This window comes from Arachis hypogaea, chromosome 18 (genome assembly GCF_003086295.3).
Source record: "Arachis hypogaea cultivar Tifrunner chromosome 18, arahy.Tifrunner.gnm2.J5K5, whole genome shotgun sequence".
Classification (NCBI taxonomy): Eukaryota; Viridiplantae; Streptophyta; class Magnoliopsida; order Fabales; family Fabaceae; genus Arachis; species Arachis hypogaea.
In genome coordinates, this window is record NC_092053.1 from 45,962,071 (window position 1) to 45,973,591 (window position 11,521).

The following is an 11,521-nucleotide window of genomic DNA, read 5'->3' on the forward strand; positions in this document are numbered from 1 at the left end:
AGAAGAAGTGAAGCCTACACAGATGTCATTGGAGCTAGTGGATAGATCTTTGGTAATTCCCAAGGGGGTGATTGAAAATCTCTTGGTCAGAGTAGAGAAATTCATATTTCAAGCAGATTTTGTAATCTTGGACTTAGGTGAAGAGGGGAATGACTCTATTATATTGGGAATACCTTTTCTGGCCACAGTAAGGGCTATCATTAATGTGGAACAAGGAGAAATGACTTTGAGGGTAAATGATGAGAAGATCACTCTAAATGTCTTCTAGGAAATACAACATACTGTTGAAGAGAAAAGCTGTATGAGGGTTGAAGAAGAAGATTTAAATTGGAAAGAAAAACCCAATGAAGCACTTATCAGCTCACCTCCGAAGCAAAAAACAAACAATGGAGAAGAACAAAAGGGAAAGGAAGATGTAAAGAATGAGAGGATAAGGCAGGAAGAAAGTGAGGAGTTGATCATAAGGAAGACAGACCCTGATATAAAGCCTACTGTAAAGACAGAAGAGCCACCAAAGAAAGGAAAGAAGAGCAAGAAAAGGATTCTAACTGGGTGGAGAAACAAAAGAATCCCAACTGAAGGGTTCTCTAAAGGAGACAAAGTGCAACTGATATACCAACAATTGGAGACAGGTCCACAAACTGATGATTACTATACTGTCAATAAAATACTCTCGTTGGAGCATATAGAGATTGATCATCAAGGCACAGGAAGAAGGCTCACAGTGAGAGGGGACAAGCTGAGGCACCATAATCATCAGCCACCCTAACAAGGACCCAATGTCAAGCTAGTGACAATAAAAGAGCGCTCCATAGGAGGCAACCCATGATTTAATATTCTTGCTTTTGTTTTAATTTCAATAATTAATGGTTCTTCTAGCATAAATTTGAGCTCTCATGAGCAGATTTGATAACTGCACACATCATTTGAAGCATATGTTTGATTCCTAAGTTTGGTGTGCCTAAAGGCACTTTAAAATAGCTTTTCAAGCATGCTGATCGTATAACCATTTTAAGATAAATACTCATTCATTCCATTGAAGTATATAGCCAAACATTAAGTTTGGTGTCTACATATGCTATGAATTTCAAGAAAATCACTTTTGCTCAAAGCTTCAAATTCATGAATAGTAAACCATGCATTGCATTATTTTATGAGTTTATGATTATAATGAATATACTAATTATGATAGATATTCATTGGGTTTCATATGAATCACTTAGCAGAAAACAAGTTTGGTGTTCACCAAAATTTTATTCAATTTCTAAGGTGCATAGTTCGTTATTCATAAATAAAGAACATATAGCAAGTTTTGTTTTTCTTTATTACTTCTCACTTGATAAACACCACCATACCAAACTCAAATTTTGAGCTTACTGTTGCCTTGATTTAAATGGACAGGTGTGAAGAAGATTTAGGAGAGGACAAAAGAATGCATGCATGTACGGTTGTCACCAAGGGGAAAAGTGAGTCACATGTGCTTAGGGAATGGTGTCCTCTTGGAAACAAAACAAAATCTGCATGGTTCAACACTTAGGGGGCCGAACCACATGCCCAATAAAGGAGTGATCCTTGTCTTCATCCACCTCTACATGCACATCGTCCATTCCATGAGTTTTCAATAAAGACGTGCTCAATCCTCACCCTTCATTTCAACCAAACTGTGCTGCAAATCAGCTAGTAGCACGTCCTAATCTATTTGCCTATGTTTCATTCATACACTTTTCCCAAATACATTACATCAGCTCTTTCTTACCCAAAGATATCACACAGTACCCAATTTCTTCTTCCCTCCATCCTAAACTGTACCTTAACCAAGGCTTATCCTTTCTTCTCCCTTCTTTCCTAATTCATGGCTTCATCAAGTTCCAAAAGAAAGAAAGGAAAGGAACCAGCTGTAACCGAACCACCAACCTATAATACCAAGAGATTTAAGTCCTAATTCCATGAATTACAGTATCATGGGTAGATGGAGGAGAAGAAAATAATTCCAGAAATCAGATTCAGAATGAAGGATGGTGAGTATCCTATCATGAGGAAAATCATTGAGAAGAGAAGATGGAAACTCCTCTGTGAACCCCTCACAGATATAAGTGCAACTATAATACGGGAGTTCTATGTTAATGCAGTACGACAAGGAAAAACTAAACTTCCCTATAAAAGTTATGTGAGGGGGGTGGAAGTGGACTTCAGTCCAGCTATAATCATGCGGGTCTTACAAATAAGAACAATACCTTTCAAAGAATCCAGTTTTGATGAGAGAACAAATGGTGAAAATGATCCTGATGAGCTCATAAATGACATACGTCTGGAGGGTAGAGATTGGGTGAGAGATTCAAATGGGGAGCCATGTCACTTAAAGAGGATGGACCTTTCGCCTGAGGCCAAGGGTTGGTACGAGATAGTGAGGAGATCAATCCTCCCCACTGGAAACCCCTCAGAAGTCACTATAAGAAGGGCAATTATGGTACACTGTATATTAAAAGGAGGAGAAATAAATGTTCCTCAACTCATTGCAGACAGCATCCAGGAGATGGCCGAAAGCAGCAGCAAGTCAACAAGACTTGGCCACCCATGTACCATATTGTGTTTGTGCAATAGAGCATGGGTACTTTTTGAAGATTCAGACATAGATTGGTTGCAGGATGGAAGGGCACTCACCAGGCAAAGAATACAAGGTGCCATTGATGATCATGAAGAGAGAAGAACTCAAGGAAGAAGAAGGAGACTACAAATGGGGGGGAGAACAAGCTTCTAGTGCAATGGACTTAAGCCAAATGCAAAGAGCCATTGAAGAAATGTCTCAACAATATATGAAAGCACAGGAGCAACAATAGGAGCAATACTTGAAGCAACAAGAGCAGTACTTGAAAGCCCAAGAGCAACAAGAGCATTGGCAGCAGCAAATGATGGAGAAGCAAGAATACTTCCAGCTCAAGATTTTGGATCAACAGAGAGAACTTCAAGCAAGAACTCTTGATTGGCAAAGGGAACAATCGGCATACTCTCAAGAATCATTTAATATATTGTCCCTACAATAAGCCAAGCAAGGAGAGTACATCCAAAATCTTTACCAATGGAAGAATATATATCATACAATTGGAGAGCATAGGAACTTGGACAGAATAGAGTATGATATAGAAACTCAAGCAAAGTTAGATTATGTAGTCTGTGGCATGCCAATATTGAACCGAGAGATCAAGCCATATGTTCAATGCCAAGAATTGGTAGACCATCCGAGAGCAAAAGCCAAGAAAAATGCAGCACACATGCAACAAGGATTGAAGGATGCTGGGCTCTGGGATTAGGTAGACCACATTTGGGATCGTAGATGCCTTATTGAAGAACCCCAAGAAACAAACAAGAAGCGAAAGCAGGAGCCAAAGAAGAAAGGAGAATCCAGTAGATGAAAAGAGCACAACAACTAGAGGTGGTGGAGTCCCTTTTATAGTATTAATTAAATAAGGATGATGCATATCTGAAACATGATATGCCTCCAAATATTTTATATTCTTCACTTTCATATCCTGAGTAGATTTCTTATTAGGATCTGCATTATGCTTGTTATCATTCATCTGCATTAAATTCTGTCTTGTTTCCCTTTTGCATCAATAAGAGAAAATATTTGAAATAGAAAGTGATTTTCTAATGTAGTAGGAATTAGAATAAATTTCAGTGGTGGTAATTGCTTGATTAGATGATAAGCTCAATAATAAAAGCTGCAGAATAGAATGTCTTTTGTAGTGTGAACTAAGTGGCTGCTATAAAACCTCCAATTAATAATCATCCTTGGAAAAAGAAAAAGCAAGAAAGGAAAAAGAAAAGAAAAGTCAAGGATTGGCAACAAGAATGAAAGAAACAAATAAGAAGGCTAGACACCAATAGCTTGGACCTTAGGACATATGCCTGTGGTGCTTCTTGTACTAGGATATGCTTGGACAATTAGGTTCTGAGGAGTCTTTTAAAACTTGGTAACTTGGATTAACTAATCCGGGATTACCAACTGAAAGTCCATTATCAAGAGCAACCTAGTTACAAAGCATTTAGTAACCTAAAGAGGTGCTGGGCATCAATGTTCCTAAGAAGAATTGTGAGCCAAGTGTCTATAGCGAAGAGGTGTTGAGAAAAATTGAGATAAAAGGCTGTTGCAACACTTGACACTGAGCTATCATTGAGAAATAAGTTTCTAAGCAAAAGAAAGAAGGAAAAAGCTAATAGGGATCAATAAAAGAACAAGGCATTATAGCAGCAACTCTAGTGAATCCTCAAAGAGACATTTCATATCTATCAGCAAAGAATAATTGAACTGCATTTTGTCTGCATAAAACTCCATGGTCCAAATTCAATTACCTGCTAAATAAGGGCATATAAGCTTCTCTACTTTAATTCATTTCTTCTCATGTTTAGTGCTTGCTTGGGGACAAGCAAGATTTAAGTTTGGTGTTGTGATGATAAGTCAACTTATGCTAATTTCACACGCATTTTTCATTTGTTTCATTAGGATTTATGCACTTTCTTGCACAATAAGTAAGTGATTGGAGTAGAATTTCATGTTGCCTTGACTCATTTAAACATTGTAGATTTTTGTATAAAATCATGAGATTTATGCACAATTTAGTTGATTATTATAGATGATGCAAAACCTTATGAATTTGGTGAGACTTTGATGGCATGTTTAATTTATAATAGGTGAAGAAATAAGAAGAAGAAACAAAGAGAAAAGCAACGTGCAGGAGAACGCTGTGTTCACTCAATGAATGCTACGTTCACAAGGGCGCATACGCGCACTAGCCGCCCCCGCGTGACGAAGCAAATTTGGAAATCCACGCACACGAGCAGTTGGCGCGCCCGCACGCATTAAGGATTAGCGTTCACCCATAACAAACACTACATTCAGTCTGAGTGAATTCCTACAATACTTTCAGAGTGGGAACTTGAAAAAGAGAATCGACGCGCACGCGCACATGCCACGCCCGCGCCGATGGAATAAAAATGGTGATGGACGCAGACGTGTACGAGACACTGGAACGCATAATTGATATTTTTCTATACACGTGCAAGCGCACAAGGCGCGCATGTGGACATAGCGTTCATGGCACAAACGGAGCGTTCAGTTAATGAATGCTGCTCAAGGGCGCGCTCGCGCACAATACGCACACGCATCGATGGAGAAAAGCGCAAGGGACGCGCTCGTGCACAGGACGCGCCCGTGTCGGTGAAAGAACGCTACGTTCAATTTAAGAACACTACGTTCACCTAAAGCTACAACAAATGGCCATTTTGATCCACATCATCCAAGACCAAAAGGCCCACTCCAAGTGCTGAAGGCCTGAAATAGAAAGTGTATATATAGATAGGAATTTAATTTCAGAGGAAGCTCTCTTTTAATTTTCCTTTTAGAATTTGTTAGAGTTAGAGAGATCAGATCTGAATTTACTTTTCTATTTTTGTTTTCTCCCTTCTGCAACCTTTTACTTTCTGTTTTGGATCTGAGAATTTGGATTTGAGAATTCTTCTGAATTCCTTCTGAATTTCTTCTGATCTTAGCTTTCCTTCCATTTTTATTTCATTTGTAATTTCCTGTTTTCTATTTTGTTAAGAGAGCCATTGAGATCTAAATTTTCTTTCTATTTTTGTTATTCTTCTGCAATTGCCAATTTCTCTTTTAAGGTTTTAGAATTGATTCAAGTTTTCATTCTGCTTTGACACTACTGTTTTCATTTCTGTTTTAGTATTAAAATCCTAACTGATTTGTTTGCTGAATTTCTTCATCTAAGCATTGATCTATAGTTCACTGCAATTTACTTTTTCTAGTTCTGTTTTGATTCCCAACACCCAAATCCTTTTACTTTTCATGCAATTTAAGTTTTCCAGTAGTTTAGATTCAGCAATTTACATTACTTGCACTTTAAGTTTCAGTCATTTACTTTTCTTACAATTTAAGTTTCAACTCTTTTAAATTTCTTGCACTTTAAGTTTCTGCAATTTTACTTCTTCTGCATTTAAGATTCTGCATTTTTCCAATTTGCTCTTTAGTTTACTTGCAATTTCACTCCTGTTAACCGAATTTTACTCAAATCATCAACTATTCGCTTAACTAAATTCATCACCAAACTAAAGTTGCTCAATCCATCAATCCCTGTGGGATTGACCTCACTCCTGTGAGTTATTACTACTTGATGTGACCCGGTATACTTACCGGTGAGTTTGTGTGGAATCATATTTCCCTCATCAGTCAGCTGAGACCGCATGAGGTGAATTACTCAACTCATGACTTGGAATTAGTGGCGATTGTATTTGCACTGAAGATTTGGAAGCACCACTTGTATGGAGTGAGGTGAATTGCACTGAAGATTTGGAAGCACCAAGGAATTGGAATTCAATCACTTAAGATTGCCAAGGAGATCAATGAATGCATTGATTGAAGAAGAGATGAAAATGAACTGGATCCGGAGAATGCAACATCTCCTAAGCCCAATGAACTCCCCATTTCTAATTTTACCCATTCTCTTTACTTTCTGCTATTTACTTTCATGCTAAACTCCCCTTCCCCATTTAAGATTCTGCAATTTACCTTCCGTCATTTATTTTCTGCAATTTACTTTTCCGCCATTTAATTTCCTGTAATTCTCAACCCAATTTCTGCTTAGCTCAACTAGAACATTCTTCCAATTAAAGTTGCTTGGCCAATCAATCCCTGTGAGATTCGACCTCACTCTATTGTGAGTTTTTACTTGACGACAATTCAGTATACTTGCCGAGGGAGATTTGTTAAAGGACAAGTTTCCATGCATCAAGTTTATGGCGCCGTTGCCGGGGATTGATTTTGTATCAATAATGATTAAATTGGTGGATAACTAGATTGAGAATTTGTTCTTATTTTGTTTGATTTCAGTTCATTTGAGTAATTTACTTTTTGTTTGGCTATTTTCTTCCCTTTCCCCTACCTATTTTCTTAGTTGTTTACAATTCAGTCACTAACCCACTAACTGTTTGATATATTGCATCACTCACACTAACATCATTTCTGTAGAAATTACTGTCTGCATCTATCTCTCTTGCTTGTGCCTTGTTGGTTGTATGACAGGTAGAAGAAGCGGGGCTTCAACTTCCTTTGATTCTGAACCTGAGAGGACCTTTCTTAGATTAAGGAGGGAAGCAAGAGGAAAGAGAATAGTTGGTGCTGAGGAAGAGAAAGAGTACTTTGAACCAGATATGAATGAGAATATGGAAAATCATCATGAAGAAGAGGCTCACAACCATGGCAGAGAAGGTCCAGCGCATCAGGCTGGGCAAGAGAGAAGAGTTCTGGGTTCTTACATCAACCCAAACCCAGGAAACTGTGGGAGTAGCATCCAAAGGCCAACCATACATGCCAACAACTTTGAACTAAAGCCACAGCTCATCACCCTTGTTCAGAACAATTGTTCATTCGGAGGAAGTGTCCAAGAAGACCCCAATCAACATCTAACCACCTTCCTGAGGATACGCGATACTGTGAAGTCTAATGGTGTTCATCCTGACACTTATAGACTACTTCTGTTCCCTTTCTCACTCAAGGACAAAGCATCTAAATGGATGGAATCCTTTCCAAAGGAAAGTTTAGCAACCTGGGAAGATGTGGTGAACAAGTTCTTGGAAAGATTCTATCCTCCTCAACGGATCAATAGGTTGAGAGCTGAGGTACAAACATTCAGGCAGCAGGATGGTGAGACTCTATATGAAGCATGGGAGAGGTTTAAGGACCTGACAAGAAGATGCCCGCCAGATATGTTCAATGAATGGGTGCAGTTGCACATTTTCTATGAAGGCCTTTCGTATGAATCAAAGAAGGCAGTAGACCACTCATCTGGGGGATCTCTGAACAAGAAGAAGACCATTGAAGAAGCCATAGATGTCATTGAGAGTGTAGCAGAGAATGACTACTTCTATGCTTCTGAAAGAGGCAACACTAGAGGAGTGATGGAGCTGAACAACGTGGATGCACTGCTAGCTCAAAACAAGATGATTACCAAGAAATTAGCTGACCTCACCAAGAAGATGGAGAGGAATCAAGTAGCAACAATCACCACTTCAGTAGCAACTTAAGAAGGAGTGAATGAAGAGGCAGAGGGTGATCAGGAACAGGCCAACTACATTGGGAATTCACCTAGGCAGCATCATAACCCATACTCCAAAACATATAATCCAGGTTGAAGGAACCACCCAAACTTTGGGTGGGGAAATCAACAGGATCAAGGCCAAGATCAGAGACGCCACAACCCCAGCAATAATGCAACTCACCAACATTCCACACAGAGATCATATCAGCACCACCCTAACAACACCTCTCCACATCATTACCAAAACCAAAATAACCCTTTTCATCCCTCCAATCCCAATCCACCATCATCTGATGATAGACTCTCAAGGATTGAGACTCTACTTGAAGGCATATGCAAAGAAATTCAAGACAGTAAAGCATTCAGAGACGAAGTGCGGTCCAATATGCAGAATCAAGATGCTACCATCAAGAAACTTGAGACACAAATTGGGTGCCTATTCAAGCAAATTCCCAGCCATGACCTTCGCAGCGATACTGACTCAAACCTAAGGGAGGAATGTCAGGCTATCACCCTTAGGAGCGGGAAAGAACTAAAGAAAACCTCCCAGAAACCACAAGAAAAGGACTCAAGTGAAAAGGAAGAGGAGCAAAATGAAGTTCGAGTTTCCACTTCGAGTTCACAAAAAAGGGAAGAAATGCTGAAGCCAGAAGTCCCAAGAGTCCCATACCCTCAGCAATTGAAGAAGAAGGGGGATGACAACCAGTTCTTAAGATTTTTGGAAATCTTTAAGAAACTACAAATCAACATACCCTTTGCTGAAGCAATAGAGCAAATGCCGCTCTACGCCAAGTTTTTAAAGGAGCTAATGACTAAGAAGAGAAGCTGGAAGAGCAACGAGACTGTGATACTAACCGAGGAATGTAGTGCTATCATTCAGCATAAACTACCCCAGAAATTGAAGGATCCTGGGAGCTTCCAGATCCCTTGTATTATAGGGGAAATCACAGTGGAGAAGGCTCTATGCGATTTAGGAGCTAGCATAAATTTGATGTCAGTAGCTATGATGAGAAAGATGAAGATCGAGGAGGCTAAGCCAACAAAAATGGCCTTACAACTGGCAGACCGATCGTTCAAATTTCCTCATGGCGTAGTGGAAGATTTGCTGGTGAAAGTGGGGGATTTCATCTTTCCTGCAGACTTTGTAGTGCTAGACATGTAGGAGGAAGCCAAGGCCTCTATCATCCTGGGAAAGTCGTTCTTGGCCACTGCTAGAGCTGTTATTGATGTCCAAAAAGGTGACCTCACCCTGAGATTACACAATGAAAAGATGACATTCAACGTGTTCAAGGCCATGAGTTACCCACCAGAACAATGGGGAGAATGTATGAGGTTGGACTCACTGGAAGATGCAATACAGGAGAGTTTCGAAGAAGAAAAACCTGAAGGGTTAACAGAGAAGGAATCAACGTTTAGTGAAGAGGCTGCAACAGCGGAGATTCATATACAAGGTGCACCAAAAGAAGAGAATGAAAAGTTAGAAGCACCCAAACTTGAACTCAAAGCACTTCCACCCACTCTCAAATATGCATACTTAGGAGAGAATGAAAGTTACCCAGTGATCATAAACTCATCCCTCAGCCAAAACCAAGAGGATGAACTACTCCAAGTGTTGCGAAAGCATAAAGATGCCATAGGATGGACGCTCGCTGACCTGAAAGGAATCAGTTCGGCCATATGCATGCATAAGATACTGTTGGAAGATGATGCCAAACCATCCATTCAATCCCAAAGGAGGCTGAACCCAGTCAGAAAGAAAGTGGTACAGAAAGAAGTTATGAAGTTATGGCAGGGAGGGGTAATCTACCCGATCTCAGACAGCCCCTGGGTCAGCCCCGTGCATGTCGTCCCAAAGAAGGAAGGAATCATTGTAGTCCCCAATGAGAAGAATGAACTAATTCCTACAAGGACCGTCACAGGATGGCGGATGTGCATAGACTACAGAAAACTCAATGAAGCTACACGAAAAGATCATTTTCCCCTTCCATTCATGGATCAGATGCTGGAAAGACTTGCAGGATACGCATATTATTGTTTTCTCGATGGTTATTCAGGATATAACCAAATAGTGGTTGATCCCAGAGACCAAGAGAAAACCATATTCACTTGCCCATATGGAGTGTTTGCCTACAGGCGCATGCCATTTGGGCTATGTAATGCACCTGAGACTTTCCAATGCTACATGCTTTCTATCTTCTCAGATATGATAGAGAAATTCATTGAAGTATTTATGGATGATTTTTCGGTATTCGGAGATTCCTTTCCTAGTTGCCTAAATCACCTAGCCTTGGTATTGAAAAGGTGCCAAGAGACCAATCTGGTCTTGAACTGGGAGAAATGTCACTTTATGGTGACAGGAGGAATAGTCCTTGGCCATAAGGTTTCTAACCAAGGCATTGAAGTGGACAGAGCTAAAGTGGAACTTATTGAAAAACTGCCTCCACCCAGTGATGTCAAGGCAATTAGGAGTTTTTTAGGGCATGCTGGCTTTTACAGAAGGTTTATTAAAGATTTTTCAAAGATAGCCAAGCCCTTAAGCAATCTCCTTGTATCTGATACATACCATTTGTCTTCGATGAAACATGCATGCTAGCATTCGAGAATTTGAAAAAGAAGTTGTCCTCTGCCCCTATCATTTCCCCACCTGATTGGAACCTACCATTTGAATTGATGTGTGATGCATCTGATTTTGCAGTTGGGGCCATGTTGGGGCAGAGGAGAGATAACTTAGTACATGTGATATACTATGCTAGCAAAGTCCTTAATGAAACTCAAAGAAATTATACCACTACTGAAAAGGAGTTGCTGGCAATAGTTTTCGCATTTTACAAGTTTAAATCATACCTCATTGGTGCTAAAGTGATTGTTTTCACAGATCACACAGCACTTAAATATTTTTTTGCCAAGCAAGAATTAAATCCAAGACTAATAAGATGGATCTTATTGTTGCAGGAATTCAATATTGAGATTAGAGACAAGAAAGGAGTGGAGAACAAGGTAGCAGATCACCTATCCAGAATCCCTCATAATAAAGATGGAACACATGATACAAGTGTAAATGACCTCTTCCCAGATGAGCAACTGATGACGGTTCACAAAGCACCATGGTTTGCAAACATTGCCAACTTCAAGGCAACTGGGGCTTTATCTCCAGAAATCAACAAACATCAAAAAAGAAAGCTCATCAATGATGCAAAATATTTTGTCTGGGATGAGCCATATCTCTTCAAGAAGTGTTCAGATGAAATCCTGAGAAGATGTATTTCAGAAGAAGAAGGAAGAGAAGTCCTATGGAACTGCCATGGCTCGTACTATGGAGGCCACTTTGGAGGGGAAATAACTGACGCAAAGGTGTTACAGAGTGGATTCTTTTGGCCAACCCTTTTCAAGGATGCCAAAGAAGTAGCAAGGAGCTGCAA

The 11,521-nt window shown here is 39.8% G+C and overlaps 1 non-coding gene across 1 annotated transcript; it reads right to left on the minus strand.

Moving 5' to 3' along the window:
- Window positions 1-7,668: 7,668 nt before the first annotated feature.
- LOC112773733 (small nucleolar RNA R71) lies at window positions 7,669-7,775 on the minus strand. The gene has a single exon (XR_003188268.1). It is a non-coding gene; the product is annotated as a small nucleolar RNA R71 (small nucleolar RNA).
- Window positions 7,776-11,521: the final 3,746 nt, after the last annotated feature.